The sequence below is a fragment of the Seriola aureovittata genome, chromosome 11 (genome assembly GCF_021018895.1).
Source record: "Seriola aureovittata isolate HTS-2021-v1 ecotype China chromosome 11, ASM2101889v1, whole genome shotgun sequence".
NCBI lineage: Eukaryota > Metazoa > Chordata > Actinopteri > Carangiformes > Carangidae > Seriola > Seriola aureovittata.
This window is the reverse complement of record NC_079374.1, coordinates 8,078,457-8,093,514: the sequence shown is the minus strand read 5'-3', so window position 1 is coordinate 8,093,514 and position 15,058 is coordinate 8,078,457. Positions and strand designations below refer to the sequence as shown.

Genomic DNA, 15,058 nt, shown 5'->3' with positions numbered 1-15,058 from the left:
TTTCATGAATTAAACGAGTTCATTTAGTGCAGAGAGCTAGAAAATTCCTAAACAAAAGGAATTATTTCCTCTTTCATGAAACTTAAGTGTTGAAAGTTGGAAAAAAAAAGGCTGAAAGATTTACTAAGACTGATGTTCTCACAATATGTGCCGGTCTCAATGTGTCTGTCAGTGAATGCAGGGTTGCATGTGTGAATGTAAATGTTGTTAATCTATGTGTTAATCCTTTTCCATCTGTGCTGGTTCCAATGCTGCTCTGTTGCAGAAGTGTGGGTGGTATGTGTGTGTGTGTGTGCGTGCGCACACGCACGCAGGGGGGGTCAGCCAGGTCAGGCCTGACACCATCTTTAACTGTTATTTACTGTGATTCCACGACAAGACAGATACCAGCTCCTACGACTCCACTGATGTATGTTAAGCGCGCTCCAAATTACCCGCCTGATGGATCTATTGATGGCCCATTCCAACCTGTCACCTAGTCTCCATCAGCCTCTCAGTTATCCCCCTGTTCCTCCCCCGCTCCACCCCTCTCCCCCCTTCCTCCCCGCCCTCCGTCCCTGTGGGTCTGAATAAGAAATGAGGAAGCAGGCAGATAGAGACCTTTGTAACCCAGTGTGTGCTGCCTGCTACAAGACAATGGCCACCGCTGACGCTGTTGCAAAAGTTACGCAGATCTGTGTGAGAGCACAGCTGGAGCACACACACACACACACACACACACACACACACATACATTCATGCATGCACAAAGACACGCACGCATGCTCTCGTCCCTGGAGAGACAAAAAGGGCAATGTAGACCATGACCGTGCCTGCTAACAGCCTAGTCTTATCACACCCTGTCATTTATTATTCTCTATACAGGCTCCGGCTCCAGATAGTAGACCCTGTCATAGGGGAGATGAAGATCCCAGAGGTATCTGTTACAGGTCTTGTAATATGCTGTCACCTGTGTGCTGCACTGATAATATCCTGCGAGCATTGATTGAGGGGAATCCAGGTTAACATGCTCATAAGATCACAAGCTGAAATGATCAGGGGAGGAAAAATCAACTCTTAAAAGACTTGTTAGTGCTGCAAATCAACAGCTACTCAATTTCAAAACTCCCCACAGGCTTTTCAGAAAAAAAAAAAAAAAACCTAACGCTGTATTTTAGAGTGGAGTTGATGATGGGCCCTGTGGTCCCATTAAGCCGAGAGATAAGATGAAGATGGTCAATATGGTGCGTGTGTTCTGGTGTGTGTAGTTGTCTGCTCTATCGGATAAATACCACACTGAATCTAGTTGCGCTAATTGACTCTCGCAGGCATTACTGGGATTAAGTTAGCTAGCGTCCAAAGTTCATTACGCAGATAAATGCATCTCTTAGTCTGCTAAAGAGCTCTCATGCAAACTTAACTCCAACACAATACAGGCTACAACGAAAAGGTCTCTGATGCACAGTGTGTTCGCACTTCTGTGCACCCCACTACATTTATTTGACGGTGATAGTCACTAGTTACTTTGCAGATTAAGATTTTATACTTAAAATGTATGTGACCTTATAAAATTTGATGCATGGATTCAACCACCCAATAGCATATAAAGTATAGTTAAGATTAGTTCTTCTTCAACCAGCTACAATTTTTAGATCATGTTTATAAGTAAATGAATCTGTAAGAAGAACCCACAGATATCAAATTCTGTGTAATTAGTACCTGCACTTATGATACTTATATTTTGCTGATAATACTGTAGTTCCACCAGTGAAGGTGGAAAGAAAGAGACTTTTTCAGTGCACACAAAGTATTAATATGCATATTAAACAGATTTCAAGCTGAAATAGCTGAAGCAAGCAGCTGTTGATTATTTTGATGTCACAAAAAGCACTGCGATGACATCTGAGTTGATTATGGCAAAGTAAGTTAACATGTGATCTTTGATGGTATTTGAAACACTTGCTCTCTCTCTCCCTCTTTTCTCGCTCTGCAGTGATGAGTGACACAACAGCAGGTGCTCAGAGAACCGTGGAGAGTGCTTTCATTTTGCCACTTATACAACAAATTACCCAGACAATGGACCTGGCGAGCCGGGACCCTAATTCAATTCCGACTGTTGACTCTGGGCATTCGCCTGCATGCATTCGCCGACCATGGGAAAGGAGATTCCCTCCCTCGACAAAAAGAAAGAAAAAAAAAAATGATGCGAACACAGTCAAACAAAATGAAAGGTAATATTCTTTATCTGGCCAAAGATAGCAGCAGATGAACTGCCCCGATATGAGCACAAACATGATTTAGGGATTCCATGCTTCAGACGGCCTTCAACTCAAGCTGATTTGGATCAATAGTGTTTGCTAGGCACAGCAGAAATGGAGAGAGGAAGAGTGAAGGGGCGAAAAAAGGAGAGAAGGGTAGAAAGAGAAGAAACACATAGATTTCACAATGGGGGAGCAAGAGAGCACAGCACCAGAGCTCTAGTCAAATTTCGCTGGTGTCAAATTAATTTCCGTGTTATCAGGAAATTCAATTAGAAAGGGCCCCCCCTCACTCTCCTCCCTCCTCTCCTCCTTTGTGAGTAAGAGAGTGTCGGACATCCCGGTGTGACAGATTACACTGCTCAGAGTGCATATCAGGCCGAAGTGTTGAGGCCCACTAATCCGCCCTCTAATTCTCAATTAGTGTAAAATGAGGCCATAAATCACGCAGACAGGCCGATCGATGGAAACGTTGTTTTAGGAGTGATTGGCAGCCTCCCCAAAGGTTACTGTTTAAGTTGGTTTAAGGTTACAGCTCTCTCCAGGCTGGAGGCAGGCTGGGTGTGTGTGTATGTGTGCGTGTGTGCACGTGTTGGCTTGGCTTGTGGTTGGGAGGGCTCAGGGGGGGTCGAACTCAATCTATATGATGCAGGGCCTTGGTCCTTTGGGGATACAGCAGAGGGACAGCACCAATTTTTAGCCCATCAGCCGTCCAATTTTTCTCCTTTTCATACCTGCTGTAGTAAATGAGAAACAAATTAAATTTCACCCCACTATCTCCACAGAAACCATTTAAATCCTTTATGGAAACCAAATTGTCCCCAGACAAATCGCCCCTGGTTCTGTGGAAATACACTATGGCGCTGCAACCGAAATAAATTTGTGTCACTCTGGATATGGCATTGTCTGTAATGCCATTCATTGGAAGATCCTGTTGAAAGAGAGAGGGGAATAAAATAAGGGGCACTTTTGGAGGAACAAAAAGGGTGAAAAAGACCCCAGCTCTGCATTCTCTTTCTTGCTCTCCTCTCCATCTCTCTCTGTCTTTCCATCCCTCTCCCTTGCGCCCACTTTTCCCTTGCGTAGTGTTATTAATTTTCGGCCAGAGTTTTTGCATTCATGAGGTTGAGATTGAAATGGAAATGAGGGCTGGCTGAGTGAGCAAAGTGAGCAGCCTCAGCAGTGGCTGCGGCCAAACGAGGCCCCCAGCGCGCCACGGCACACCACCGCTCAGCCGACACGTGTCAGAGACAGAGGGGACTCGGCGGCCACCATCCAGCCTCTCATTCCCCCAGATTACCAGCCCCTGACATCAATCACTGCATCAGGGAAACAATGCATAAAACGGCCCCAACAAGGGCGATGAAAAATCACTGACAGTGCAGGAGTGGAGCGTGTGGAGGGGTGGAGGGAGGGGTGGAGGGATGGAGGGAGGGAGGGAGGGAAGGAAGGAAGGAAGGAAGGAGACCTAGTGCCATTTTACCTTCACCAAGCTCAACGATTAGTCACATTCACAAGGGAGAAAGGAAAGAAAGAGGCAGACAAGGAGAATGCGACAGGGAAAAAGGACATTGGAGCAATGATGAAAACTAAAATGACAAAAACAGGAGAAGGGAGGTTGCAAATTAGGGGCCCATATCAACAAGCTAACAGTTGAAATTGTTCTAATGAGGTGACAAGGATTTGTTCCTTTTGAGTGCAACTGTTGATCTTCTTTATGTAACAGGAATCAAAAAGAAGGAACACAGTCATAAAGGATTAATATTTTATTTTACATATCACCTTTCAGCTAAATTTGCATGTAGCTATAATTTGAAAGTATGCATCATTGATGAAAACTGATATTTCGTTTGTTTAACCTGCATTAACTGACTTTTTGGCCACTTGAGGGCAGCGGAAATAAGCTATAAACCCAAAACTTACACATTATCAACTTAAAAAAGTTGGCATGACAAACTTTTTAGGAAACAACAGTTGCTAATTTACACATCAGGTAAGGACAAATAGTCAAGTTTCTGGCCACCGAACAAATGTAATTTTTTTTAATCTAACTCAGTTTTGGTCTCCACCTGCTCTGGAGGGAAATATCTGGCACTTCATGGGCGCTTGCTCCACCAGGTAGTCGCTACCTTTGTCTTTCCTCCATTTGTGCAGTGGGTCGATCAGAGCTCCTGCTTTGGCTGGAGGTGATGTTGGTGAGAGCGGTGAGGTTGAACCAAAACAGAAAAGCTGCGAGCCGGAAAAACCAAAACAATGATCTGAAAGACACTAAAATACTTCATATGGCGGAGGGGAACTGAAGGGGTGGGTAATAATTCTCTGTTGGTTTGACATCACGAGCAACATCTTTAACATTGTCATTTTATCTATTGTTAATGTAAAATGTATTGATTACAGCAGCTTTAAATTGAGACTTAAGCCAGTTTTAAAGTTGTTTACAATATCAGAAAACATTGGCCACTTGATTGAAAACTGTATCAAAAGATAATTCAGTTGGAGTTGATGGTGGGTCCAGTCATGTGTTTGAATATTGGCAATAAGGAAAAAAAGGAAACCTATTTGTTTATATTTGGTTCCCGGATTGTGCCTTTAAACAAATGTTTAAGGGTGACCTGTCACTAGCGTTGACTTTATCCAGATAACTGTTTTCATTGCTTTTTTGAAAGGCTGCGACTCTGGCTTCGCCACGGGGGGTCACCTTTTACGACAGTGTCACCTCAGGTTCATGTCTAACCCAATCGGGGCCATTATTGATGACATCACCACTTAGGGGGCCACATTTGGGAATTCCATTTCAGCCGTGCCAGACTGGTCTATTATTATGATCATTATTAACTGTGTGTTATGTTTTTTTTCTTCTTCTTCTTTCTTCCCCCCACAGTTGCTCGGTGTCTGCTTTGTGTCCTCCGCAGCAAAAAGCTAATGTGCTGAAAGGCTGGTTCTTGTCTCCCTGAGCTTATTGAAATCATGTGAATGCCATTTGTGCTTAATCCTTCTGGGTGTGCCATAAAGAGAAGAGAGTCGGCAGCTCCTGAAGAGAGATGAGAGGACCTCAGGGGATTCACTTTGCTTCGCCTCGTCTGCTGAGAAAGAGAGGGAGAGAGGGAGACAGGGCGTTAGACAACTGACAGCCTAACCAAAATACGTCTCATAATTTGATTAGGTTACAATGACAATCTTTATTTATAGTCAGTCTCAGATGCAGGGAGGGGGGTGGGGTTTTTTTTTTTGTTTTTTGTAGCGTCAGATTCATATTAACTGGTGCTGGTTCCATAGCTGAAATCTAAATAAAAACAAGCAATGCTCATGTAGCTAGAGGCTAATTACAGACAACAGCATGTCCATCTGATGCCTGGCCCCAACTGCTCCAAACACTGGTTTGCCTCATTAGGTTTGTGATCACTCATTTTATTTAGAGAGGGGTCGCCTTCTCCTCAAAACCAGGATATCAAGTCACTGGAACACCTTCCATATGCATGAGAATTACATCAGAGACAGAGCTGTTGTCGAAGCTTTTGAAATAATAATGCGGCAAATGATAACGCCTCGGGACGCTACAACACCTCATTACAGCTCAGAGTACTTCTTGTAAAGGAGAAAACAGGCTGGAATGAATAGGAAACATGGCGGTGCTTGAACAACAGTGGTATTTATATTCATCCGTTTACATCAAATTGTTGCTTCCCCACAAAAGCCTGAAACAGCAGCAGGGTTTGAACTCAGGGTTAATGAAAAAGTCCCTGGCGTCAAGTTACCTGCTCGTCTGCAGGCGAACCCGACTGTCGAAACAAACATTTCATTTGTGCGCCACATGTTTCTCAGACAAGACCGTAGTAAAAGTTGTTCAATAAATTTTACCGTCTGTTTTACAGACCTCCCCTTTCCCCCCTGTGTCATTTTTTTAATTGAAAGTAGATTCTAACTTGGCTATAAACATCATTCCACCCAATCAGAGCTGGTTTAGATCAAATGGTTGTTTCAATGGGCCGCGTGCTTACAGATGCCTTCAACCTCGCCTTGTCTCCCAGGCTCTCGTACTGTTAAACACTCTGGCACTCTTTTAAGGCTGGGAGATGGCTGTCACTGTATTTTGTCAGCAAAGCATAATATTTCTTCAGGAGTTCTGAACCTGGCACTCAGCGGGGTAGAAATGAAAATAAGGCAGTACATAAACGGAGGGAGTCAGCCGTAAATCACCTAACACGCAGAGGAGGCAGCAGGTAGACGCGCTGCTGGCTGTCACAGCACTCCCCTGGAAAGCAGATTGGACACCAGCCATCATGCTTTAATCAAACTGCACATAATAGACATGTCCCTGCTCTTTATGACACACACATACAGTACAGCACACACACACACACACACACACACACACACACACCACACACACACACACACACACAGACTCACCAAAGAGGCAGGCTTTCAGATTTTTCCAACTTGTGCTATTTAAATGTGGCTTATGTTTATTTGTTTGGGTGTCAGAGGTTATTCTTTTGTGGTATCCTAAAAGCGATCTTTGAAGGTTTAAAATCAGCAGTTCACACACACACACATACACACAAACACACACACACACACAAAGACACACATTCTTCAAAGGTCGGCTCTCTTTACTGTGATATGAAGCTGGCTTTTTTTGACATGCTGCGTGTCAAACGATAATGTTATTGTTGGCAAGACTCTTTTATAGCGGCATAATTTTATTCTGACTTTTTCTTTTCCCTTTTTTTTTTTTTTAATTAAACAGTAGATGTCTCGCATGGCTGTGGGTTTGCAGCTAAGTGCGGTTTGAAAGCTAACACCAAACAGATGGAGAAGTATTCATATTCTTATGAGAGCAGAATTATGCAGACCACTGAAACAACAGAGAACCTTATCATACCCCGAATGATAAATTGTCCCATTGAGCGGAGACACTGGGGTTGTGTGGACTGAGGAAGATGAAAGTCCACTGGACTCCATTCAGGTCAAAATGCTGCTCTAAATTCTTTTGTAGTTACATGTTTCATAACAGATTGGGTTTCAAAAACATCCCTCATGTGCAGTATTATTATAGAATCTGCTGTTCAGTTTATAAACCAGGGCTCATATTCCTCACTTCCAGCATTTTCTACTGAATGTCACAACTTTAGAAATGTCAAAAAACTACTCACAGCCTGTAGAAAAAGGTATGACATTCCTCTTGTAAACTCACACTAGGTAATATCATTTTAGTCAAAAATAGGATTTAAAAAAATAACAAGATCTGCAACACCTCCTGACTTGTGAGACTTCAAGAAATCATGTAGGGATGTGACTAATGATGCTCTCATTATGTGGGTGGTTCATTCTGAGGCACTGGAAGGTTGTCTAGCAAATCATTACCGTATTCACTTCAAAAGCAGCGTTGATTGTGTAGAGGCTCTTCAAGAACAAGTGTCCTCAGAGGCCCTACAGGTCGAATCACCAAATTTGGCTTTGAATTGTCTTTTTTTTTATTCTTTTTTTTTCTTTTTTTTAATCCTCCACCTGCCACCAATTTGCTCGTACATCTCCTTGACGTGTCAGAACTTAAACCCAGATTGAGAGGCCATCACAATTAAAAGGGACGTTAAACAACAAAATCAAATCAAATAAACTAATCCGGCATTTGCTTTTCTGATGATCCGCGCGTGCCGCTTGTTAATGAAGTGCTATTGTGATGTCGTATCACCTGAAAAGTGACAACGGCTCCACGGTGATACACTGGTCCCTGAGGGGAGGGAGACAGATGCAAGCCGATTCGAGAGCAGGCACCAGGGACGGTAAACCAAAGCCAATTGAGTTACAGCTTCATTACATAAAGCCAGCGAAGGTGGTTTAAACTATATGAATGATAACCCAATATATTGGACATTAGCAGCACAGACTGACATGTGACAGAGGGAGCATGGTAAAGAAAGGAACAGATGGTTTGCCCTCTCTCTCTCTCTCTCTCTCTGTCTCTCTCTCTCTCTCTCTGCTGTAACATGGTATGTCTTGTCAAGGGGTGAGCTTTATTGATTGAATTCCTGCCCTCAGACATGGGTCCTATAGCTACATGCGTCAGTGCTGCTACTGCCTGTCGGAAACCCAACACCGGAGCACAGGTTGTGCAGCAGGGTGGGGAGTGGCCTATTATGATAGTAACACAGTCGCTCCCATCTGTCATCTGAAATAGTGCTTCCCTGTTGTCACGGTCCTGCAGGATAGAGCCTCATTATCACTTACAAATAAGAGTGGGGACATTAGCAAAAAAACAAAACAAAAACAAAAACAATCTGCCTAAATTATCTTTGTACATCTGAGTTTTTCAACTTTATTTTGTATCTTTCATCCAATTACAAGTGATATTTTATTCAGCATCTGAAAAAGAAAACAAGACTCAAAGCCTCATCCCACAGAAGATGAAGAGGTTATTATTAAAAAAAAAAAAAGCCTTGGATGTGATCATGTTGTTTGTGTTTGTGTTTTGTTATCCTGTCAGAAGGGTAATTGCTGCGGTTGCAGTAGATTAAGGTCTTGTGAGAAAACAGAAGTATTGAGTGGACGCAGTCATGCCACTAACCACAGTTTAATCAGGGACTGACCCCACTCCCGCAAACAGACCGCTTAATTGCTCACAGAAGGCAGCAAAAATGTTTCCCTTCAACAAACAGTTCATCATTTGGTGTAAACTATGAAATGATGTTATATAATGATAACCATCAACAGTGATCCAGTGCACCCAAAGTCCTTTCTCATCAATTATCTGTTATTGGAGCCTCTGTATCCTGTGTATTGTGATATTCGTTTACGTTTGATGAATGTTGCGCTCTGTGGGTGTTTTGGTCCCCAGGATATCTTTCTCCCACTGATGTACTTATTAATAATAAATTGAGCGAGGAATGTGTGAGTTCTGCCTCCCTCCTCTGTGATTATAGAGACAAAAGAGCGTTTGAAGTATCCATCTTAATACAAAGACACTTTATTAGATAAAGCTAACTTGCCCAAGACAAATAGTGACGCCTCGGCACTGGAGTAACAGCAGTGCTCTCATTCTTTCTTTCTCTTTTCTCTTTTCTTTCTCTCATCATTTACAACAAATTATTGTTATTATATGGTGATTATTGTTAGAAGGACAAGATATGTGCAGTGTCAGGTGAGGAGAGAGACCAGAAGGTAGGATGTGGTCTGAGGTGGGATAAATAAGTTCCTGGCTGTGTAAACCACCAGCAGTTGTCTTCAGAGTCATATGTCATTCATTCATATTACCACTTTTGCCCCTAATTCCCCCCACCCCCCTGCCGTTCTAACACTAACAATACATAATCTTCATGTGTCAGACATTCAAATGAAAATACAGAGAGTGTTATTTATGCCTTCATCGCACCTCTCGGATATGTGTTTTTTCCCCCGCTCTATCAAAGAGCAGTCAGTCACCCCGGCCTTATAAATCACCCTCAAGTTGCACTTTGTGAAAACATGCCGATTAAGTTTGTGCACCGTGGTCGGCCGGGAAGGCAATAAATTTCCCTGGTAACAAAGTTAACATTGATTCAGATACAAGCACTTGTCCGCGTGTAACAACGATAACCTTTTAGTAGATTTGGAAAACATATTTGACACCCATTAAAATAACGAATGATTTTTCTCCTCCCCAGAGGAAGGCAGAGTAGGTGTGTTTGGACAGGAAAGGGGGGGGGGGGGGGGGGTTTAACACACTGTGACTTCACGGTAGTCCTGCATCCTGAGTCCTACAGCTCTGCAGCAGCCTGGAATAGAAAGCACAGAGCACGCTACATGTTAAATCACAAATTTGAAAAATTGTGTTGGTGTTTGACAACACTGGGAGGCATAAACTGGACAGCAAGTAATTACCCTTGTTTCATAAAGATAGACATCCACTGTCTCTTACTAACACAACAATTATTCCAGTTTAACACAGGTTTGTTTGGAATAAATTAAATAATGTCTCACATAAAGGAACTCAAAAGTTAACAGACGTGTAAAAGATTCATAAAAAGTAGGCAAGTTACTTGAGAAATGTAATCAGTTACTCATTTCATATTGAAGATTTAATTACAAATCATTCAACAGCAAAAGTAATTACATTACTCATATTGCTTTCATTACTCAGCCCAGTTTCTTCAAAGGTGCCTTTGAACAACTCCAAAGCTTCCACAGCCACGTGTCTTATCTTCTGGATTCAAAATACAGAAATAGGAAATGACAATCAAAAGGGGCATTTACTGACCATAACTACAACTAGCTTAATATTAGCCTTGTTGACAAATGTACCAAGAGGTGCATTTCGTCTTGGTACATTTTTGCTAATTTTTCACTTTCTCTCACATTTCTCTTCTCCCACTTCACCAGCCCCTGCACCCAGCTCACACAGTGTGTCAGAGCTTCTGAATGTTCAAACAAGAAAAACTGATTTTAACCTCCAATCAAAGTCCAAGTTAAAAAAAAAGCGAAAAAAAAGAAAAAAAAGCAAACAAGCCAACCCCCATGATGATTTAGTAACTGATCATTACTGGGAACAGAGACTGCAATGTAATAATAGATTTTAAATTATAATGTCTTACACTACTACACAAAACTAATCACAAATTACTGAATACTGTATTACAGTACCAGTTTCACTGTTTGACTGGGAAGTGCAATCCAAAAGGCCACATTAATCTGAATTTATAGCTTTAGTAACATCAAATTCACCATTTTGAATTTTGAGTACTTTTCCTGAATGGACACTTGTAATGACATGTCAAATATTCTGCTAACATCTGTATACGGCTCTCTAATTTGGTGCAAGTTATCGGAAAAAATGTCAATAAACCTGCAGCAAAATTATTGCAACACCACTATCACAGAGTTTAGTGTAAATATTAGCACAGATATCACTGATTCAGCTAATTAAAACACAGCTACACACAACTTGATAGAAAGATTAGGAATAAACAGATATCTAACAGAACCTACTTTTTTCATATCATGTGACACTGTAGTGCAAAAAAATGCACTGTTGCTCCCAGGTTGCAACAACACGCAACATAATCTTATGCAATCACATAAAAAAAGGAGGAGCTGCAGTGTGCAAAACTTCACCAACGTGTTCCATAACAGCTTTAAAATAAACTCAGTCTGCCTCCCTAAATAAACCCCTGATTAACAGGAATCTTAATAACCGCAGCAATTTACACTTCATGGACTTAATTAGATACACCTGAGGTCTGTGTTTTCAAACTGCAGTGCCTTTATGTGTTGTGTATATGTGTGTGTATGTGTGTACTGGTGATGTGTTTAAATATTTTTTAAATTAATTCCCAAGCAACAGAAACCTAACTCTATGAAACTTCTTTCATGATGCTGTACTGTTCAGGTATTCAGTCAATAGTTTCCATTTTAAGTGTATACATAAGAGAGTATGTACGCGTGTCCATTCTTTTAGAGTTGATTTAGTCAGGAATGTATTTTCATAATGTCACATTCAGGTTAGCTTCGACTTCAATGAGTTATGACAAGAAAAGCTCATAGTCTTGATTTTGTAAAAGTATCAAAGAACAAAAGAAAGAACAAGTATGCCTCTCTCATTTTTTCTCTGCCAAAAAGCAGGAACACATGTCAGCTGGTTGTGTGTTCTTCCCAAGGTAAAATATTTTTCCTTGCAAAAGCACCAAAGTGACAACTCCATCACTGAAAGTAGTTTGTCCTTTGCAGTTCAGTGAAAATATTATGAGAAGCTGAAGAAGCAGAACTAAGGAGGAGGGGGCTGGGATGAGTGACGGACAGCTTTGACACACCGGAGCACTTAGACAATTACTAACAGTTTCTGCCAGTCACCACATCTGACACAACACAAACACGGCGAGGATAATTTTACATTACACTGCCGGGCACGGGTCACTTTAAAGGAACACAGGGAAGCCCGTTTCAGCTTGCATTTCAAGGCCAATCATCCAAATTGGCCCCACAACAGAACCGGCTGCCTGAGACTTTCTCTCTCTCTCTCTCTCTCTCTCTTTACCATACAACTCCCATAACAGATGATAACCATGAAAGCGGGAGAGAGAGCAGATCTTTGAAGTGCAGCTGTCAGTCAACATGTTTCCAGGGTGAGAACTGTGAGGGTGAAATGGTGTACAGGTGTGGGAACAGACACACTAGGACCCCACCAGGTCAAACTGATCACAGAGGAGGGGAGGGATGAGGGTGCTGGCAGTTATGGTGAATTGAAGAATTGTGGAACAAAGGAGCCATGACATTATATGAACTTATATGATTTAAACCCACAAAAAAATACAACATATTACACAGTGAGATTAGAAATTCAAATATTCGCTCAGATATAAAGCAACAGTTTGACATTTTGGAAAATGCACTTATTTGCTCTCTAGCTGAGTAGATTGATAGATCTCACATCTGTATTGTTAACATACAACTACAGCCAACAACTAGTTAGCTTAGCTTAGCATAAAGTCTGTAAAAATGGGAAAAAGGGGCTAGCCCAGCTCTTTCCAAATAAAACATGAACAAAATCTGCAATTTTTAATCTGGTTTTGTACAAAAAAAAGAAAAAGAAGTGTTAATGATGTCCCCATGTCCAGGCTTTATGCCAAGCTAAGATGCTGCTGTAGTGTTATATTTACTGGACAGATAGGATATCAATATTCTCATCTAATTCTTGCAAAGCAAATAAGCGCAAGGGCATAGGTTTGGTAAGGACACAAAAACACCGCCATTCATCCAAAACAAAGAGATTGGCTTTTTAATGCTGTAGACCAAATGGTTTATTCACATATAATATCTGAATTTACATTCAAGAATGCCCATACACAAAAGTAATATATGTACATGTGTTGTATTTCCATGTATGAAATATGTTGAAATATTGTTTAAATATATGTATGTTTATATTTTTGACATATGTTACAGAAAATTATATCGATCTCAAAGCCTGTCAATATATGTTCATATTATATATGTAAATATCAAAGATAGAGATGCATATTTAAATTTGATTAAAAAAATTATTAAGAAAATCATATATAATCATATATAATTTTAATAAGCATGTTGTTTTAACAAAGTTGCATTTTACAATGAGTAGTTCATATATGTTATACACGTGTATCTTCATATATCGAGAATATGTATGGATGTCATAATAATATATACTGTTATAAGTGACACATATACAACATCACTCTTGAGGAAAATATATGTAATTTATATGTCATAAGTCATAGTATAGTAAGGCATAAAAACATCATACTATATTAAACATAAAACATCATAGTATAATGAGGTATAAAAACATCATAATATAATAATGCATGAAAAGTCATACTATAGAAAGTCATAAAAACTCATATTGTAGAAAGGCATAAAAGGTAATGGCATAGTAAGGCAAAAAAGTCATAGCATAGTGAGGCTTAAAAACACATACTGTAGTACAGCAGCTTGTCTTACTGGTGTTTGTTGTATTTTCCTTTTCCTGTCTCCCTGCAGCTACGCTGAGGGTGGCCATTATTACTCCAGGAGATCCAACTGGCCTAGGAAGAAAATGTTAAAAACTCTGGTGTCATCTGCAGAAAAGCAGAGGCTTTCGGCATGGGGACAGCTGGTTTTGCTGTCTGGTAGCTTGGGATTTTTGTGGTGTTCTCTTGTGTCTTTTTTGTGTGTTTTGTTGTCTTAATTTAGGGCCCTGATTCTTTTGTACATCCATGTTAAATAAACCATATGTTATTTTGGACGTGTCTCATGATTTTGTTGGGTCACTGGTGGAGTGTTGTTAAATAAACCCTTTGTTATTTTGGACGTGTCTCATGATTTTGTTGGGTCACTGGTGGAGTGTTGTGCACCCCTTTGGGTTAGGGTTAAAGTGAAGTCTTGGTATATGAAGGCATAAAAACATCTCAGTATAGTAAGGCATAAAAAGTCATAAAAACGTCAAAGTATAAAATGGCATAAAAAGATATAAAAACAACATAGTATAGTAAGGAATTAAAAACGACATAGTATAGTATGGCATAAAAATGTGAAAAAATGTCAGAGTATGGTAAGGCATGAATTAGTAAAAAACTTTATAGTATAGTAAGGCATGAAAATATCATAGTATAGTTAGGCATAAAAAGTTATAAAAACGAAATCGTATAGTAAGGCATTAAAAGTCATAAAAACGACATTGTACAGTAAGGCATAAAAATGTCATGGTATGGTAAGGGATGAAGTAGAATTTGAACCTATAACCTTCTAAGTTGGAAACATCTATCCTAAACACTACAACACCAAGGAGATGCTGTGGAGCATAAAAACATCATAGTATAGTAAGGCGTAAAAATGTCAAAAAAGGGCATAGTATAGTAAGGCATAAAAATTTCAAAATACATCATAGTATAGTAAGTCAAAAAAACATCATAGTATAGCAAGGCATAAAAATGTAAAAAAAAAAAAAACTACATAGTATAGTAGGGCATAAAAACAACATAGTATGGTAAGGCATAAAAATGTCAAAAAAAACTACATAGTACAGTAAGTCAAAAAAACATCATAGTATAGTAAGGCATGAAAACGGCATAATATAGTAGGGCATAAAAAGTCATAAAAACGACAAAGTAAATTGAGGCATAAAAAGTCATAAAAACGACAGTATATTTAGGCATAAAAATGACATAGCATAGTAAGGCATAAAAGTCATAAAAACAACATTGTATCGTAAGGCATAAAAAGTCATAAAAACGTCATAGTATAGTGAGGCATAAAAATGTCAAAAAAAACTAAATAGTACAGTAAGTCAAAAAAACATCATAGTATAGTAAGGCATAAAAACGACATAA

At 40.1% G+C, this 15,058-nt stretch overlaps 1 long non-coding RNA gene across 1 annotated transcript in view; it reads left to right on the top strand.

Annotated features, from left to right (window-relative positions):
• The window catches only part of LOC130177524 (uncharacterized), a 64,839-nt gene extending 50,865 nt beyond the window's left edge, over window positions 1-13,974 (top strand). The window contains exon 4 of the long non-coding RNA XR_008829030.1: window positions 13,731-13,974. This is a non-coding gene — a long non-coding RNA (uncharacterized LOC130177524). The remainder of the gene's footprint in view (window positions 1-13,730) is intronic.
• The last annotated feature ends 1,084 nt before the right edge of the window (window positions 13,975-15,058 follow it).